At 36.3% G+C, this 21,240-nt stretch overlaps 2 protein-coding genes across 5 annotated transcripts in view; one reads left to right on the top strand and one right to left on the bottom strand.

Annotated features, from left to right (window-relative positions):
- Positions 1-9,131, bottom strand: part of LOC139968752 (uncharacterized) — an 87,388-nt gene extending 78,257 nt beyond the window's left edge. For 2 of the 4 annotated variants that reach the window (XM_071973106.1, XM_071973101.1), the window contains exons 1-2: positions 8,881-9,131; positions 4,598-4,683 (exon numbers count right to left, since the gene is read on the bottom strand). The gene's annotated coding sequence lies outside the window, so the exon portion shown is untranslated. The remainder of the gene's footprint in view (positions 1-4,597; positions 4,684-8,880) is intronic. The other 2 variants (XM_071973102.1, XM_071973105.1) reach the window with 2 other exon arrangements.
- LOC139968756 (uncharacterized) overlaps positions 1-21,240 on the top strand; it is a 223,241-nt gene that overhangs the window by 182,577 nt on the left and 19,424 nt on the right. The window lies entirely within an intron of this gene.

Raw genomic sequence — 21,240 nt, forward strand, 5'->3', positions numbered from 1 at the left:
CGGATTATCAAAATACTGAGGGATACACCGTAAATTTCTTTGTTAAGCTGAAATTGTATTCTAGCTTCAACACTTTTAATCAAAATGCAAATGTTGTAAGAAATATATCTGTTCTATGTAGAAAAGCGTAAAATTATGTAGATTAACGATAAATAGAAAATCTGACTGGGAAATGTTTTGAATATGGAAAAGAGTTTTAAAAAATATGCCTAACCTAACTAAGCTATAGTGTATTGTATATTCGTTGTTATTTGAGGTTCTCAGAGCACTCGAAAATATAACACCAATATCCAAACACCCGAAAGCTGCTTTAAATGGGATAATATAGTGACTTTTTTAATTCTCTGATGAAAGATGAACATCTATGTGTAGAGTAAAATTTGATTTCCTTAAAAACTCCTACGTACCTCTTTCAAGTTGACAACATTTCAAGTTGGCACGTTTTGTACCCAATGTGAACTTGAATGCAATGTTTAACCGCGGGATGATTAGAATATATCTTACTCTTTCCATCAGTCAAACTCAATTTTTTTTCTCACCCTGGAGTATCTCTCAAAACTATTTATATATCTTCAATCTTACCCTAGAAATGTCAACATTTTAGATTACAGCTGTTGCCTCGAGAGACATTTCCAATGCTGAAAATGATAGAATATATGCTATGTACGTATCATATGAAAAAATAGACATTTCAAAGACGTGGTAAGACATAAATAGCTTCAAATTAAAAATCTTCCTTTTTTCTTTTACCACAATTAACTTAACGGACATATTTAAACTTGTTTTCCCTCTGTCGAGTACAATCATGGTGTGTCCTTAAAGCTGTATATCGATATTAAAATCAATCAACCAATAAATCCGATTCAATTAAATTTCCCAAAGACAGGAAATAAAAGATACATATTGTCTAGTTTGATCGGACATCTTAAAAAATCACTATGGTATACTGAGTACAAAGTTTGGCCCAAAATTTGTTCAACTTCATTGGAAAATATCTTGGAATCCTGGATTCTCTGACAAGCTGGATTCTCTGTCCAGTCGATTTATAAACTAGACACCGAGGAGGGTTAAATTAGACATTAAAATGACTTCGTCATAATGGGTAAAAAATATTTTTTGCGATTTTTTTTAGCTTTATACTGGTATAGTCCCTACATATAGGTGACTATTTTATGTTAATGTACTTTCTGGCATTTATTAAGGACAATAACGATAATTGTATAATGTATGTGCAGCTAATAATGTTATAAAAGAAACACGAGACATCAATTCTTATGGTACAAAAAGTACTAATTCTGCCGTCGAAAATTGATTGAAATTCCATGCCGGTATATACTGAAATAGTTAATTGTTTCTGATAAAATCTCAGATCATACTCTACAATAATTTGCCTATGATGGAGGGTTAGGTTGGGGTGTGGTGGGATAGGGTATAGAATAAAGGGAAACAAAATTAAGTGCGACCTGGAATTTTGAAAATTCTGATGTTCCCATTGAAGCAAGTATATGAACGCATACTGCACCAAACCTATAACTGTTACAGAGTGTATAGTTTTCTTTGCATACACTGTGTGGAAGAAAGTATACATGCATGGCTATGTTTAAGTGACTAACAGTGTCTCACAATCTTACTATAGATTGACAATGCACTCTTGTATGTATGTATATGTGTATATGTGATCTTCCCGCAAGCAGGAACTCGCGAAAGAAGCCATGGAGGCTTATAGACTCGCAAGCTGACCGAAGCCAATCTCTCGGCACACATCCATTTAACGTCCATGTCGGGAAGTTGTTATTGAACAACACCCTTGCCAGACGACACACCTTGCTGTCGGCGGGGAATCGAACCGGGGATCCCATGACTGGGACTCTTTAAATCGTTTCGACTTAAATTAAGTCAATGAATGTATATGATCAGTCAAAATATGACATTATCACTCCCTAGCATTTCAGAAGCTTTTGTCTGAAATCAGCTAAAAAGAATTAACATTTTGAGAAGAAAATGAATTGTCCCTCACACTGCCCTCCCCAACAATAGCCCTATGCTCTTACACCCTCTCGCAAACCGCTACCAAATCAAATCCAAAGACCTCCTTTACGATATGTATCAACAAATACAACTCTAAGAAAACAAGCGAGAGAGAGAGAGAGGATAGAAAGTCTTATCCACAAACACTCTTATAAGGTTTAAATTAAATTAAAATATCGAAATGACTTTCTTTTCATATATCAATGACAAACATTCGGTATGTAAAATAACTTGTCGACTTAACATCATCGCAAGTTATTTATGATCATCAGCAATGAAACACGAAACTTGAGTTGATAAGTGACAGTTTGTGATTAAACGTAAATGTATGACTAACGAGAACTGTTCGGATCAACGGTAACATAGAACGACAAATTGAAGGCGTCTCATCCACTTACATATATATCTATGCATCAGAATATGTATATGAAACACAATAGCCTATATATATATTATGTATATATATATATATATATATATATATATATATATATATATATATATATATATATATATTATATATATATATATATATATATATATATATATATATATATATATATATATATATATATATATATATATATATATATATATATATATATATATATATATATATTATGTACCTTATAGGACACGAGGATATCATAGATTTCGGATATAGGCCTATTACATAGTTTGGTATAGTAACATGTAAGAATTATGGCCTGGGCTAATTTCCATTTATTCCTTTTCCGAATTGTCATGTCTTTCACACTCTCCTTTGACCACTCTGGGTGGGGGAGGAGGGGTTACGGTGGGGGGTGGTGGTGTTGCAGATATCCGTTACGCATGCTTGGTTACGCGACTAAGAGAAAATTCTCTCTATATAAGAACTTTATATCATGCAATTTGTGTTCAGAACAGGAAATTGTTTCAATATTTCCGTAGCAATAAGAATGCCTCAAGAACATATCCGGTTAGACACTGACGGTTAAACAAATACTGGTTGTTGTGATAAGACGTCTATGACATCTATGACTTAACTCGCATTGCGTCTGGCACACAAACGCAAATCGTTACAAGCGTCCCATTTAACATCCCTTATGTATAGCTATAATACACATACTACATGACATGCTGTGGCATCATTTAATTATGCATCAGGGGGCTTTATTCAGTTTCCGAGATCACTCTATAAGAGGCCCTTTATACTCCAATAAGAGTATATATCGAGCATATTATGTATTTTTATGAGAGTTAATTTACCCCCTCCCCCCCAAAAAAAATGGAGGTACAATAAGTATAGTACAGTTTATTATTGTAATGTTAATTTCTGTAAAGCCGTGCAGAATGTAAAATCAAGATTATGCCTCATCTTTTCACATACACGCCCCAACACACACACATACACCCCCCCCTCCCACCACGCAACCACACCGACAAGAACCTGAGATAATGACACGTTGTCTGTTACAAATTATAATGGAGGAAACTTGACATGCCACTGTAGAAACCTGGCAGTTGATTCTTTTAATCATGGTTTACATTTAAACGTTTTTTTTTACGATTTCGGGAAACCGGTATTTTGTAAAATTTTAATTATAGAGCTATACACCGAGGTTTATACAAAATATATTTTAATGAGTCAAATTGGAAAGAATTATTTACAGGTATATTATTACTAAAAGAGGGGGTACATGTATAAGTTATTAAATGTTTAAGTTATTAACTGCGGCCTTTGATAAATGTTAGCCTTGTAAACAATTGTTATTGACCATGTGTGCCCTTGACCAAACAAATCCAATTTTAATGAATCGAAAGTCGGAGCAGTATATTATCTTTCTTTTTTAATTACTTTTATATTGAAACATGCAGGGTAGGTAGTGTATTAATGAATCTGGTGCAATATAACCGCGTGTATATCACGTGTGTACGTAATGTCGGATCGGGTACTTAAATGGTTTACTAATATTGTCAGCTATTTTATCCATTAAATTAATCCCTATATAGTTGGTTTTGTTCAAGTTAAACATAGTTAGGTTACAAGTTCCTGGTGAATTGCGTACCCGGGTGACAGGGGAGGGTGAAATACCCACCCGCAACGTCCTCCGTCACAATCATCTCTTCCTCATCCCATCCAACTCCAATCTCCTTCCCCGCCCCTCCCAGCTCCTCCCCACACTTCCAATTACGTCCCTAACCCACCGAGCCCCTACCCGCCCCTCCCTTTCCATAATACAGACACTACTATCCCCAAAAATATCAATAAAAACGTTACGTGTACCTTTCAGGTCGATCTAGCACATAAATATCTATTCAGGTGATAAATGACAAAACTTCAACCGACCCCAACCCCCACCCCCACACCCACACATTTTTCCATCACCCCATACCCCCCTCCCCTTTGTTTTAAATGTGTTAGCGGCCAATCTTGTATTCCCGCTGACACAGTATACTCGCGACTTACCGCCGATGTTTTTTTTTAGATTTAAATGAAGTGAACACAGCTTACTGTAAGTTTTTGATTTTACGAGTAAACATTAAAGTGTCATAACTAACAGGTTTAAGAATTATAAAATAAACTCACCACTAATATAACTCTTTGGCAAGTTCCATATTACAGAGAGTCAAGAAACCAGGAACGACAAGAAACTCAATCCAGTGTTCTAAAATCTCCGATAAAAAGATAAAAATCCGTGTAAATTCACACAGCGTTAAAAAATCACGTATACGTAAGAGTCTCCAAGGTTAAATTTTCATACCAGTGTAGCGAAGTGAAATTATAAATTCCGTTAAACCGTATATTATCCAATATCTAGCATCAAGTGAAGAAAAAGAATCTTGTATCCTTTTATGCTTGAATACGGTACGTCTGTTGAGGGGAAGCGTAAAACTAACTAAAACTGTGGTTATACATAGGTTCATATCAATATACAGTTCATGCATTTCGGGCGTTGAAGCGAATGGTCGTTTCGCGAACGGTTTAGCAGTATTTGAAAGAACCCGACAGCAATCCGTGCTACCATCGCCCATAGATGGCGTGTAAACTTTTTTTTAATGGAGTTGCAAATAACGTGTATGCGTTTGATATGCAGGAGAAAGTTCAATAAAAGACAAGACAAAAAGACTATACCTCTTTTTTCCTCTCCGTCAAGGAATAGCTTTTACATTATTCACCGTTTCGTAGATGATGATACGAGATAATTCCGGTTACTATGGCGACGAATTTTATGCAATATTGTATGGTTTGTTTTTCCTTGTCTTTTTTGTTTATGAGGGTCGGGGGGGGGGATAAATTTATTTACTTGACGTTAAAAAACAGAATATATGATATATAAAGACTAATTAATTATTGAATTGCTATAAAGAATAAAAGAAAAGGTAATATTTGGTGGACTTATTAAACTAATTTGTAGAAAGAACAGACTTTGTGGACATAGGTTAATACGGCATTGACAAGATTAAGGATATGGTATAAGTGGACGTTTAAAATACATATACCCAAAACAACGCTTTGAGTGGCGGAAGAAGGGGGGGGGTGGTGGAGGGGTGCATTCGTATAAATAAAGAAAATAATTGTTTTTTTGTAACAGAAGTCTATACACTGTTCAAACGGAAGTATATATATAAATGTTGTACGTTTAGATATTTGGGTACGATGTTGACTAATCCAGAAGTGGGTCAGATTAATGTATGCCCTCCTTAGGTTCAATGAGATACCCGTATCTTTATTTTGTTAGCAGGTCTATTCACTATCATCAGCTATATAGTTAGGCGAAATAAACCATGACTATACAGAAAGCGCGGATTAAGGAGCAAAGAATAGGAAGGACGGATTATATATTATGTTTGTGGAACTGGTAGTTGTTTATTGGTCCCAAGTCTTCGTTGAGACCAGTGATGTGAGACTTTAACTTTCTTACTAATCTTAGTACTCGACGGGTTTAAGAAAATTGTCAACCAAAGCCCCCCCCACCTCCCTCAACTAAAATAAAACAAAGCACACCATTAAATCTCTCCCACAGGCCTACACCTGCCATCCATTTAATTCCAGCTACCTTAATAGACGTTTCAACATATGAAACCCTATAGGTCCCAAGGGTTTACGTCGTATATCAATGCAACATTTGTTTTAGTGTTTTTCCTTTGTGTGTGTATGGTATTTCGGACATAAATATATACCCCGATATAACACAAATGTACCTCAAAGTCATTAAGGGGCCTTAAGTCTGTCAGATCCTAATGCATTCTTCCTCTGTTGTCTAAAAATAATTTTCAAAATCTGTCAACTCGTCGTATTTCAACTGAACAGAGCAATCAATTTGATAGGCATAAAGTTTATGGACGAAAACCAATAAAGGACTATTTTGTTTAATGTAAAAAAAAAATAATAAAAAAAATATGATGAAGCTATTTTTGGCTCTGTTCCCCATTTCAGTATTTTCCAGTAGACTATAGGGCAGCCACGGCGAAAGACATTAGCTCTTTAATTGTGGACTATAACAAACTCACCGTCCCATTCCTGTCTTTGCTATATGCCTGTATGCCAGTACACATCTTTAAGTTTAGTCCAAAATATTGATATACTACATCTCATCCCTTGCCGAACGTGGTTGGTTTCCCCTTACCCATTGCCAGATTATCGATTAGACAGATGCCACTGTGCCAAGGCCCGCCCCCCCCCACCACCAAGTCAAGGGAAGTCAGCGAAGCCTCCTTGATACAAGACATTCCAACTTTCTAGTTCCTACAGTTCCTAGCGGTGACTACAAAACGTATGATAACGGAGAAACGAAAGCATATATGCTGTCTTATAGGATCCAAGAGGGGCTTAATCCAGCACTGCCCTGTTTGTTACCCTTCACTCAAATTATAACGTGTTATAGGGTTATGTCACACTGGCAAAGTGTATACGTTAACGGTATAATCTTTGAAAGGACAAAGGCAATGGCGGGTCCAGGATTTCTCCGGAAGTATCGGTAAATAACCGATATTATACCGAAAAAAATGGTGCCAAAAAACAAAACAAAATCGGTTCAAAGCACAAGAATGCAAAATGACGTTTGCAGTTAATTATTAGTATTAGTGCCAAAGAAATTCAGAAGAATGGCACGGGCCCGATCCGCTCCTTAGATCTACCTCTGGAAGTGTTGTAGGGCCTATGGTCATTTCAGTATACATCACTACATTTTACCTGTGAATATAGACTGTCAGATTCTTACTGTATATGTCATATACAAAAACAAAATACTCTACCCAATTTAACATATGCTTACCTTAACTTTTCACATACACAAAATCCTACACTAAACTTAATTTTGCCGGGGTTCTATTGCTTTTTCACAATAGTTCAGCATAAATAATTGTAGTACGAATTCGCTATCTCTTCACTTTGTCATAATAAAACCTTTTTCTCCCCCAAGAACTTACACAAAGCCTCGTTAACATACTTACACACGCTATCTATACAAGTTTCAGTTTTTGTTGTAAAATTGGCGGGAAACTTCTTGATATCCTCAGAGAAAATTGTCAGTTCTAATCAGAGTATAGGCAAATTTCTCTTTATTAGTTTACGGTCCTTTCAAGTGCGCACACTAATGATATAAAGGAAATGATATATAAATATATATAGGCTCTGACCCACGGTCTCCTTGTGTTAATGCTTCTATATGTATCAGTGCACAAGAGAAAGCGAAATAAAGAATATACAGAAAGTACATTGACATCCACATATCAATATGTGGGTCAGTTTATCCGAGGATCATCGTATAAGTCCATGCCACCTGATGACGTCACCGATAGAATCTTTACTATACTTCATCAGAAAATATAGAAGATCAAATTTGAATAGAGCCAGGTCTCCAGAGATGACGTCACCCAAATGAAAATAAGATTTTCCGAATTCAACATGATAATTCGATGGTGGTAGAAAATGCATGTATCGGAGAAGCTGGATATAAGGAGTGACGTAATTATTAGTCAGCGTGGAAACAACGTCATAATTATAATTAATTCACATAATTTTATTGTTGAAATTTACACAAATGTTTTCCCAAAATCACAAAATAAACTATCGATATGGTCAAATGTAAAAGAAAACAAACAGTTTCGTTCTGTCAAGTCTTTTAGGAAAAGTAGGAGAATATTATATACGTTATGCATGATACGGTACGATTGGCAGGGAGTTTGTGTGTCTTATACCAGGGTTCCTTTAAGACTCGCCCCAAACCACGTGCCGCCCTCTGAAAAAGTATTGACCGTAGCTGCATGTATTGACTGTACACTAGCGTCTAATTACTGACGGTGGCAAGCTGTGTGTGTATTTTCTGGGATCGATGGTGGTGTCTAACACTTCTGTTACACCTCATTCGAAACCTGGTCAGATTACCGGCATCAGACGTTTCTTTGTGCGCGACTGTTCACTCCCTTTAATAATGCGATCCAGGGTCAAGTCCGGCCCGTAAAAGATTTCAATGCGCGGTGTTTGGAATGCAGATTCCCTACTCAATTGACAAAAGAAAGTATTTTTTGTCTGTGCATATCCAATCCTGTCGTTATGCTTTCGTTAATTGTCATTTACATCATTAACACTCCAAGATTCCTACCATAGACCCTATACTGGAAGTGGAATATATAAAAACACCTCTGATACCTATATAGCGGTCATAATACCTGGTTACATTATCTCCTCATTTGACTATCAGCTACAGTGCTACAGAATGTGTACTATTGAGTCAAGTTTATCTTCGAGTTCTGGCTATATTTTGTAGCACAAAGTTTCTTACATATCATATGAATATTTTGTAAAGAATGATACATCAAATTTATTAATATTTACTGTTTATAAGTACTGTTACTATGGATTCTTACCTTCTTCGTAGAAGTATATCATGCAGATTTCATGTTTCCTGTTGCCAGAAGACATCCCTTGCATTAAACATGGTAGATTGTCCTTGTAGCATCCACGAACATTGTACATTGGTATATATGGTGAACTTATATATACGTGTTATATGGTTCTATTATTCACACTGATATAAAATTTATTACTTTTCACAATGACACTCACACTCTTTTGCTATATTATAGCTCGTCGGCAATAAATTTATGACTATCTCACTGAAGTTGCGTGTTAGATTTCCCGAATGCACCCACATTGAAATGTTAAACACATAAAATAGTGTCTACGGTTCTACAGTTTTCGAGAAGTTCACACACGTACCATGCATGTAAATAAGAAAGCAAACACGGATAAAGGAGGAGGTACACACACGTTGGATCAAAGTACCCCTAGGCAGGGCGAGCGGAATCCCCTTCGCTACTGTTGACGAAATCAAACAAAGTTTATAACATCTCAAGTATATTATTCCCAGTAATGACGATGTGCTGATCAAACAATGTGGTTGTTGTAACGATTCTGTGATATACCTTTAACGTGATACAACCCGCATATTCGAATACCCTTATTTCCTCAACTAAGTGGGCCTATACGCGGAGGTGCGTAATCACGAAAAGGGCATGGGTGCATCAGGAGGGACGACACGTATCCCCCACCCCCACCCCCACACATATACGATCTATGGATACACATGCAATAAACAGCGTGGTGACAATTTGTTATCTATTCGATGAATATGGCGCCCCTCAGTTCGATCCTGCATGTTTAGCAGACAACGATGTCTGAACTTCTCCATAAACGTACATATAAGTATACATATATACTAGATATCCATGGATCTATTGTACGACATAACCAACATCTCATTATACAGTTGCATTATCCGCCTCATTTTATTGATACAAATAATTCATACATGTAAATTAGCACAAATAAACGCTATATACCTTATGCTTACAAATGATAAAAACAGTAATACGCTCATCAAATGTTATAGATGTAGCTTAACGACTGTATCAAGGAAGAAAGAATGTAAAACACCCCGAAGCCGAGAGGCAGCAATTATTTTTTACCGAGCTCTCGTAAACAAAAATATAAAAATTTCTAGTCTTGAAATATATGACGGTTGAGATTGCAAAAGATGGTATTTCTTGATAAATAAAATTAATAAATATATAGTCGGCAGGGTATACAGATCATCGCAACTTTTGGTCGGTGACAAGAAAGCAATTAAGACATTTTTGAAGGGATGTTTTGACTAAGTAATTGCTCCTGTGGGGGTCACTTGGAATGTTAATAACCAATTAACTATCTGCTGTATAAAATAAATGTATTAATCAAAGATGGATTGCTTTAACATCAAAGTTTATGATAAAGGGTAGACGAAATTCGGCTCTTACATATAGAATATTAAACCTATTTATCAAATATATCTTCTTGTGCCCCCCCCCCTAAATTCATTTCGTTCTTAAGTAGATGGTTCAGGTTTCTAGAATCATGTAACAATACATATTCAACTCCCAAAAAAATGTAATTATGTGACATAATTGTCCCCAGGCACCTACTTTGCTATCTATACCGCTGGTCAAAAGTTAGCGTTGATAGATATTTTTAATATAAGTACACAATTTCATATGTCATGTACAGGCATACCTAGTGTAGTCTTCTTTGCATTGTTGTATATATTACAGCCTAAGCTGGTGTTGTCAATGTCACCTACCCTTGAGGCTCATAAATCAGGGGCGCCACCACGTATAATTCACCCCCCCCCCCCGCCAGAATAAGCTCGGAGCCCCCCCCCCCACTTCCACTTGCAGACAGAATATAATGAAATGAAACAAAAACCTTGTGTACACAACATAAATGCATACATGTATATGGTATGTGCGGTACATTCTAAGCAGTCGAAAAGTCTTCAACATTATTTCTAAAATTGGAAAGTATAGCACAATATGCCATCTTAGTACCCTCCGTTTTAGCAAATCTTCCGTGGATTCCTCTCCTGGACGACATAAATTTCTTACCCCCCGCCCACCCCCTCAGTACTAAAATGGAGGTTGCTAACTTTGATCATAACCAGTTAATTGTGGCTTACAACTTAAGCAGGACAGTTGTCAAGGTAACTTGAGTGGATATCATTTTGAATAATACTGTCTGAAACAGGTTGCTTTAACGTCCCACCATCATATAAAGACTTGGACGCAATATATAGAGTTTGCGATAGGCTTACTGACGTCACAGTATAAGCTTTTCAAATATGGACTACACTTCTTTCTTTCCAGAACCAATCCCATCCCCATACAAACCAAAACAATACAGTTTTTGTAAAAAAAAATCATAGTTTGCGAGGAAAGGGGTGGTAGGCAACACCAACCCCTTTGAAAGAAGCTAATTTCGTTTCAAATTTTTCCTCAAGTATTGAAATGCTCTGTTTGGGGATTTCTTTCCTCTCTCGTTTTTCATATCAATATCACATTAATGATCATGAATAATTTACAATAAATTGGGAATAAAATCCAGTTTAAACGTAAATTTGAATTACAAATGGTTCTCACTAAAACGAGCCAAAATTGATAATGATCTTGGAAATGCCAATTTGTCTCTCATACTTAATTTATTACTAAACAGAGAAACTTGAAATTTGAGTTACGACAATATTTGAGTACTATAAACTGAAAAGTCACATTGAAGCAATGCATGGAGTCAATTATATAAAGGCTAATTTACATGTCCCCCCCCCCCCCCCCGCCGATTGTAAAAGGCGGTAAAACATATTCCTTTGGTTATCTATAATGACATCAGAGAGATGTTTCCATGGAAACATATTCTGCTGGTTGTATCTTTAACTTCATGAATCACCTGTCTCCGTTGAGGTAAATTTTTGATGATATCTGCTACCAAAGTATTCATAAGAATGATGTCGAACGAAAAGCTGAAAGTTTGTGATTTATTTAGGAAGTTGCCCAAACCAAAAAATAGACTGAACGATAACTTGATAAGAACACGGAATGACTTCATTAATTATCATATACTCTCAATTAGTTGTGTTACTCTGCTTACAAACAGATTACTCAGTTAGAGTTGTCATTTTGTTGTTGTTGATATCTAATCTACAAGCAATGTAGCTATACTTGACTGGTAGTCGAATTGAAATGAATATAAATGACATGAAAAAGGAGCTCCTGTTCAATTCTCTTTTAAATATCAAATTTGCGTTATGACTTGAATTATACTGTCTTCGCGACAGAATGTTGACAGCCAAATGCATGGAAACACCAAACTTCGAGTTTTCGTAAAAGTATATCCACATTTTTTTCTTAAAATCTTCAATGTACGGTGAACAATCGTTTTGTCATTTTGAAAACGAAATGATCAATTCACAGGAAATCATTAGTTTATTGCAAGTGATTAAGTTTGTTATAATGGGGGTGGGGAGGGAAGGGAGGGAGGGTTAGATTTACTGACTTTTTTATACACACAATTCTTTCCAGTTACTTTTCCTTTGCACTTTAACGTTATTGTAGAAAATTGCTGACATATTTACAGAATAATTTGACGATTTTATGGCACCTCAAGGTTTCCGTAAGCTTGTCATTTTTTCATCCTTCAGTAGGCCTCAAAAACTTATCGCACTTGCCTATAATACCATTGTATCACAAAACAATTTATTAAAGTCGGTCGATGAAAGAGAGTTTATTCGTGGAGTGAAAATAGTATAGCCTTTATCTCGTTAGTTCTTTTGGTTACACTGCAGATTGGCCTCTTGTATATATTAGACGCATATATATACATATATAAATATGTTCGTCAGTTTTCATAACTAACCTTGTAGTCATATGTACCTATATAGTACGTGTATATGCATGTTACAATGTTTAGACTCGATTTTTTCCCTTTTAAGAGAAATTTTGGTGCTTGGCCATATTTGGATTTAAGATTGCGTAACATTGACCCAGTCATTTTGATAATCCAATCTGTTCCTAAACGGTAAGAATGTGCGAACTGTTTAATCCCGCAAATAGGAACTGTTGTCTCATAAATGTAATATAACACTGTTCTCCATCTGCGGAAATTTTGACCTCACGTCTAAGTTTATATTCGCTGGTGAATTTAAGTCTAGGAAGAAAACTTTTTCAGGTACCTTATCCAGGTGCGGATCCGGAAGGGGAGGGAGGGGAGAACGTGGCGTAAAAACCCCAATTCACAAAATGCACACAACAAAAGAACAGTTAGTAGCATAACATAGCATGTAGTCCCACAAATAGCGTAGATATGCCTGAGAAAATTTTCGAGGGAGGTAAGGGGGGGGGGTCGGTGTCATCGACCTCTGTGGCCACATCCCTCCTTTTTGAAAGTCCTATAGATCAGCCTTGATATCGTTCCTGCTACGGTGAGGGTGTGGTACTACCAGGGGCTGGTAAACAGGAGGAGTTGGAGGGATAGAGATCTAACATGTTCCAATTTTCCATATGTTGAAAAGCCCACCTTAAAGTAGCATGATGATTTATTTTTGATAATTTTTTTCGTTGCTATTTGTTACTCAAATCACATGACTGATTAAGTCATAATCCTTGAATATGTCATGTTTTGAACTTTGACTTCAACTGTAGTAGGTTGGCTTCAATATTTAATAAAAAAATCCTTTTGCTCATTTCGAGCACTATTTCATGATTTATTCATAAGGGACATCGCTGACGTCACAGACCTTTTCATTTTCAAGGGAGTCATTGTCACGGATACGTACGACCGCGAACGTAATCACGTTTGATAGTAAAAAGCCAACAGAAAAATAATCTGTTACTAATACTTTCTGAAAATTTCCGTCGGGTATAAAGTGTCTATCCCGCATGTATCTATAGAAAGTGATTTCTGGGCTCAAGACGACCAATAGCAAATTTTACGGAATTTTATAGTTCAAGATTTCTTCTTCAAAAAGTATACTCAAACTTTAATCGGTGCGGTCAAATTTCTAGCCAAAAATAGGAATATTTGAAAATAGAGTGACGTTGATGTTACCAATGCAATCAAAATCAATGGTTGTGTGATACTCGCAGCTTGCGAATACAACTAAAATGGGGGAAAGATTAACGAGAAAAAAGAGTAACACCAAACAGTATAAGTATAAAATTACGGAAGAAAAACTTCATTTTTTATTTTTTAGTGGTTTGAGGAAGAAAAAGTACAGGTAAAATTGTGGATCTTAAGAAAATCATGTTAATCAGAAATATCTATCTAATTAAGCATCACACTCCAATCAGCGTTGAATTGTACACTTTTAGGCTAAACGTTATGCCGAAGTCATGCTTATACATATATATATATATAAATATGTATATATATATATATATATATATATATATATATATATATATATATATATACGTTGTATACAGAAGTTGTATACGGGGTATCTATCTATTTGGGATACTTATAAATATGCAGGGAATATAGCATGCGACTTTACTCGTCAAGCTTCGATGACATTTTCATGAATTATTGATAACCGGTAACTTCGCTGCTTAGTGGTTTGTCACCTCCCTGACAGGTTTATGTGTGCATGTTTGGGGACGAACGACTACTTTTATTCCTTTGAAGGTAACGACCGCAGCGAAGTCGAAAATTCCTGTTATAACTTAAAATATTGCGTCCTGAATGAGGTTATTAGCCTCGAAAGAGTTTTCACTTCGCATAATTCTTACATTTTGTATCTGCTAGAGGTTTTAAAATTCTAGTCCAAGTATTATGAATTTTTTTTAAAAGAGAAGGTTGGGGTTGTTAAAGATACTTGACACGACAAACAATTATACACGAGTAACATATGCAATATTAATTAATCTTTTTTATCTCTCTCTCATTTTTTTTGTATTTCGATATGTTAAGGAGCATTAAAACGCACTGTTATTGATCTCGGTTGTATTTCTCTAACATGGTTCTTATTTGGAGAAAATGAGCTTTTAAATATATAGATGAGGCTCATCAATTAAAGTGACTGGACAAGATATTCTAATACACAGATCATCACGTCAGTTCCTCGGATGCAGAACAACACTCGATGGGAAAAAATTTTATGGTCCTGAAAAGACATGTTTCAAAATGCATTACACATTTGGGAAGAATCATCGTGCCCATAATCGCATCCAAAGGTGCTATGTTGTTTTTAAATGAAGTTAAAAGAACATGTTTTAGAAAACCATTGATTAATATTAACGTTTAGCCTGCAATGAGGAGCCGACAGTATCATCGATTAAGCTATTGCGTGTCTTCACTCTATCAGTGTTACATTGGCAAGAATTCAATGTCGGCACTCCCCCCTCAACCCCCCCCCCCCAACAAGAAAAAGAACTACCACCGTATGCAGTTGTCATACGACACCAGTAATTTTCACAGCGATGGTTTTCAGGTGGTGCCGTCAAAGATGACTATTTCAAACACCACTGAACATTGATTTGTCACCCTCTGCCGCCCCCCCCCCCCTTGTCGGTATCTTCAAACGTTCACTTTATTATGCTTTAGTTTTAGAAAGAAAATATTGCTAAAAAATGTGCTAACATAATTGATGTTCACATGAAAAGTATATGAACTTTTAATGAACTGAGTATTGCTGGAAATCGGACAAGTTTGACAGTTTCCAAATAAATGATGAGTTACTCACTTCCTAAGAACCTTGACCTTTAATTTTTTTTGTTTTTATTTCTGTCAAATATTCAAAGCATTCAGTCACATGCTCAGCCAGAAATAAATTATTTGACATTTCTGGCAAATAATTAATCACCTTCATTATTATTATTATTTTTTTATCGTAACATTTCATTTACAAATGTGATGAACCGCCGACACATGCTAAACTAATGTGAGTGCGTGTTTGACAATTGTCATGTTAGAAACATACAAGGTATTGCCAGGTCGTCCATGTGCTTTATATTGCTAACATATTACATATGTGATAATCGACTGGCTTGCTACGATATGTCGAATAGGTGAAAGGTGAGGATTTAACCTCTGTAACATTTTTTTTGCATACAGTTAAACGATTCGTCTACGAGTAATATATATAAAGTAATAAAAATCGATAATTTTCTTCTTCCCTCTGCTCGTCGGTTGACCTTTTGGACATGTAGGTTCCCTCGACAAGTATATATGAATTGTGGTAGGCTATGGTAGCTATCAGGGTAAAGAGCAAAGTAAAAATAAAAAAAGGTCCAATTTCAACTATAATAACAAGAGTATATACTTTTTGTCAGCGAATTGTGCTTATATTGCTAAATTATGAACTAAGTGAACTAATCGCAAAGCTTACTATCAATTGTTGAATAAGTGAATTGTAATACGTAACCATTTTTGTATAGGTTATCGGTAGGTATGTCACTTACTAAACTAACAAAATTAAGGATTTCGTCAATGTGTTACAAACAAATAGTTAACCTCAATCATCCGTATAGGCCCATGGCATGTGATCTCACAAGAGGACTAAGCTACAACTTACCAGAAACCCCGCCTCACCCCTCAGAACCAATACTCAGAGTGATTGAAAAAGCTAACACACGTCCATCGTCAGTAGGTGGAAAATCGTTCAGTCAGGGACTTTATTTTACACCCAGTCGGGCCCAAAAATAAGAAGACTCCCAGACCAAGACCGCCCTTAGAAGTGGATCCGGAGGTGGTGTGGGCGTATACCCCCTCTCCCCCTTCAACCTCCCTAGAAATATTAAAAAACTCATAAACTTCCGTTTATTTACAGTCTAAATATGCCTCAGAGTGCAGCAGACTGCATACCCCTCCCCTATTAGTTGCCTTCAACGATCTCAGGGTGAGTCCCTCCTTTCTAAAATCCTGGAACCGCCTCTATAGCACTTCCATACAGGTTCATGCGCAATCTGCCTGTCGGTAGAATTAAGAACTTCAAGAGAAATAAAACCTCCTGTCCATTTGATGCTATGTTATTGATGGCCCGCCAAACATTAAGTAAGGGTTAATTTCCTTATTTTATCACAAAGAGGAAATTATCATGAAACATTCCTAAATTTTTGTGATATTGTATCTTATAAATAAAACATTATAAAAAAAAGTACTTGCAACGAAAGATTGAGATTCAAATGGTTGAATTCCTGTTTAAGTATGCAACAAAATAGACAGGACTTTCATACATACCTCGTAGAATATTCCTTGTCGTTATGGACGATGACGCAAGAGATCTGAAATTGCTTTGGAAACATGAATATTTATACCTATAAACACATAAACACGATATTCGCTTTATACTCGCTTATGAGACTTCTATATAACAACAACAACTACGTAGGAAGTATGTAAAACATGAAATCGGAAGATTTTAAAGGTTGATCGCAAGACATTTACACTTTGAACATTTCATGAGCTATTTATTCATCGTAAACATCGTAAAGTATCAAGAAATGGCATTTCTCTTCTTCTCCGGGCTCCTCGATTGACTTATGGACATGTAGGCTCCCTCAACACATACATTTATTGTGGTAGGCTAAGGTAGCCATCGGGGTTAAGCGTAGTCAAAACTTTAGAAATAAAAAAAGGCGGTAATAAAATACATAACACGGGTATACCGATTCTGAGCATGCTTTTATAACCTTATTCATAAGGCCTGGCTACCTTATAGCGTACATACTTTTAAGAATTTTCTGAATTTTGTCATCTTGTCGAGATGGTATACGTAGTAAGTGTGCAACTCGTCAATTTGCAGAAAATTGATGCATTGACGAGATCCGTTAACTCGTCAAAACGTCAATTTTCTGAATTTTGTCATCTTGTCGAGATGGTAGTAATTGTGCAGCTCGTCAATTTGCAGAAAATTGATGCATTGACGAGATCCGTTAACTCGTCAAAACGTCAATTTTCTGAATTTTGTCAACTTGTCGAGATGGTAGTAACTGTGCAACTCGTCAATTTGCAGAAAATTGATGCATTGACGAGATCCGTTATCTCGTCAAAACGTCAATTTTCTGAATTTTTTCATCTTGTCGAGATGGTAGTAAGTGTGCAACTCGTCAATTTGCAGAAAATTGATGCATTGACGAGATCCGTGAACTCGTCAAAAGTATACTCTTGAACATGACTAACGATATTTAGCGGGCTAAAATGTGCAGCCAGTGCCTATATAACCTTTTAGCTTAAGTGCTGTCATTCCATTCCTCGAGACTACACTATCTATAATATCCAAAGCCTTACGTTCAGCTTAATTATGTAGAATGTAGAAAACAGTGCATTATGTTGTTGGGTTTTAAAATGAATACCTCATTTCTCGTCTTTTCACATGTATATATATATGTACATACGTTTTCTGATCAGTGAGTTGTTCCATGACAACTCCCTGATCTGATACAGCCCATGCTGCACGATACAGTATTGCGTGTATATTGATTACGGTATACGCCTTTGTTCATAATGAAACATAATTTAATTCAAGTCTATAGATTACTTTAAAAAACTACATTCATAAATTCTTGAAAATATCTGCTTTATGAATTTTTCCTCGACTTTCCCATTTTTCCCCACCTTTTTTTCCAATTGAATTTACCGGTAATTCAGTTTCAAAAGCCTCCTCCTAATATTCCAACTGTAAATCTAAACTTATTCGGTTTTAGATTCCAACTTTTCAGAATTGATTACGACCTAGCGATGTCAACTTATATTTCCAGTTATACTTCTTCTTCTTCTTTTTCTCTTGCTTTTAAAACGACTGCAGGAATTCACCTGAAAAGGTATCTTATATAGAGTTTTGCAATTATAACATCCCTAGAGTAAAAAAATATCGCTAGCTGAGATCGGAAATGAGATTTTCTATTTGCGGGAGGAGAAACGGGGGTGGAATATTTGAAGTCATATGGCCAAAAAAGGAAAAAAAAAGAAAAAAAAAGTAGGCGTAGGTACACGGAGATAATAAAGTCAGGTGTATGCACACATTACAATAGGTACATAGTATAGTAACTGTATGTAAAACGTTCTATGGTGAAATACATATCATTTTCATGTACAGGTTGGAGGAAAGGGTCTTTGGAATTGGTTGATTCGCATGCACGTGACTACTTATACGCGCATGCGTATGCCGGCAGGTTTTGAGAGACACGTGCATTCTTACTCTCGTTCCACCCATTTATACTGATATGATTTTCAAGGAGTTTTTATCTCCAAGCCAAGACTACAACGCTGCATAATGTGGCATTTAATGACACCACGGTGTTACAGTTTCATTATCAGAATGACAAACCCTCCTCCTGCCGCCACCCTCTCTTCCTCTTCCCCATCCGTGCTCCTTCTTTCCCCATCCCTACCTCCTATCTCTTTGCCTCCTCGCCTTGCCCTCCCCAATCTCCTATTGACATTAAGTTGATCATAATTTAAGACTGTGGTAGTTCCGCAAGTATAGGCTACAGTCATCAAAGAAGCATGGCTTCCAAAGGTACCCTCCATATTCCTGTTCGTGGATGAAAATTTGAACTTTGAAGATAGAAATTAAAATAAATTATTGAATTAAACTCGAGACATAAATAGGTCTAAAGAACTGGATATTTTCCTCACACAAACAAACACAAACTCTCTCTCTCCCTCGCTCTTAATTTCTTCTGTTGCTGAGAGTACTTTCATTCAAGTAACTTAAAGGGAAATCACTTTGAAAAGCAGGTCACTTTTTCGACTCTACAGATGATTAAGTTTTGCGATTGCCCTTTTTTGAAAGAATTCTGTTGACGGCTGTAAGAGATGAGAAGATAACTTAAGGTTTTGTGCTTTTTGTAGCCTCGAAACGAATGAAAACGTCAGAACCGAACATATATTGTATGCTAATTGTGTTTACTTAAAATTTTAACATAAAAAGCAGAAAAGGAAGAGAACGGGGGGGGGGGGGAGGGGGGGGCGTCTTCTCTATATGAGAGAGAGGACATGATATTATCAGGGCCTCCATGACACATCTTTATAAATGATGGTGGATTTTCAAGCTACATTTATCTTTCTTTCTCTGCAGTCTACTGTTCTTTTAAAATATAAAACACACAGTTTACATTACTATCAGCATTCAATATTGATCGCGTGACTGGATCAATTGCAATATCTGGTCGACCCTGCTTATCTCTGCTGATATACACGACAAATGATAAATTTAAAAAATTGATGGTAACTAATTCGCTTCCACTGTTTCTTTCTTGCCTCACCAGGGACGGATCAAGGATTTTAGAAGGAAGGGAGGGGTGGGGGGTGGGGGGGGGGTGACCCCGGGTATCACTGAAACCGACTAATTCGTAGGGGGTCTATACACGGATCCTTCTTTATAAAACAGTTAAACGTCACATAATGCATTCTGATTCATGTTTATACATGTTTATTATATAAATTAAGTATATAAATTAGGTTTAAACGCAAAGTTGTTCGTAGTAATAACAACTTTTGATTTTGGGGAGAGGTTGAAATGAGGTGAGGTCCACATCTTCTCAATCCTCGCCTGTTCATTGCAACTTTGTTGAACGTAGATCTAGAACCAGAAGGGAAGCCTATCTTCTTCGCGCTCAATTGAAGCATTTCATTTTTATTTGATATTGGAAACAAATAGGAGAACATATGTTAACGAATTGCTCATTACGAGGACAGCGACATTTCCCATCTGTAATGACTTTCTAACTTGGAAAGATTCCAAATTTGAGTTAAAATGTTGAATTGGAAGCCACCCGACCTGTAAGTTGTAATCCATAAGCCTTTGCGTGCTTCTCTTTGTGGTCGCTGAAGCGTCGTAAAAATAGCTGCTGATTATTATGATTAACTATGTAGACATAAAAAGAACAGGAGAAAAAGTACACGCTCAATGTCAGCATTTCAAATGTTACATGATATTGAAAACTAATAGAACATCTGACAACGAATTGCTAACAAATCCTGACGTTTTCTACCAGCAGATATGAACAAAAGATACCGTACGTGTTATTCACGAAGAGATAACCACTGCAATTGTTTTTATTAAAATTACATGTGGGTATACCAGATTTACTAGATTAAGAACAAAGTTACGATAGAAAACTGTCGAATGTTATTTCTGCTTGTCATGTATGTACATAGAACGATGCCTTGATGTATCTATTGTATGCAAAGGCTTTAGATGTGTGCATGTTTCGAAAATTAAATGGCTTTCTCAAGGGATGCTCAGACACAGTTTGCAACAATAATACAACCATTTCCTTTTCCATTGGAGGGGGTGGGGGGGGGGAGGGCGGGGCGTGCTTGATAATTCACGTCTTGCCGGGAGACATGTCGTCATTATCACATCCAGCTGATTTGTGGGCCATAATCAATATTGTTCAAATTCCACCTCCGATATC

Source organism: Apostichopus japonicus, chromosome 6 (genome assembly GCF_037975245.1).
Source record: "Apostichopus japonicus isolate 1M-3 chromosome 6, ASM3797524v1, whole genome shotgun sequence".
Lineage (NCBI taxonomy): Eukaryota > Metazoa > Echinodermata > Holothuroidea > Aspidochirotida > Stichopodidae > Apostichopus > Apostichopus japonicus.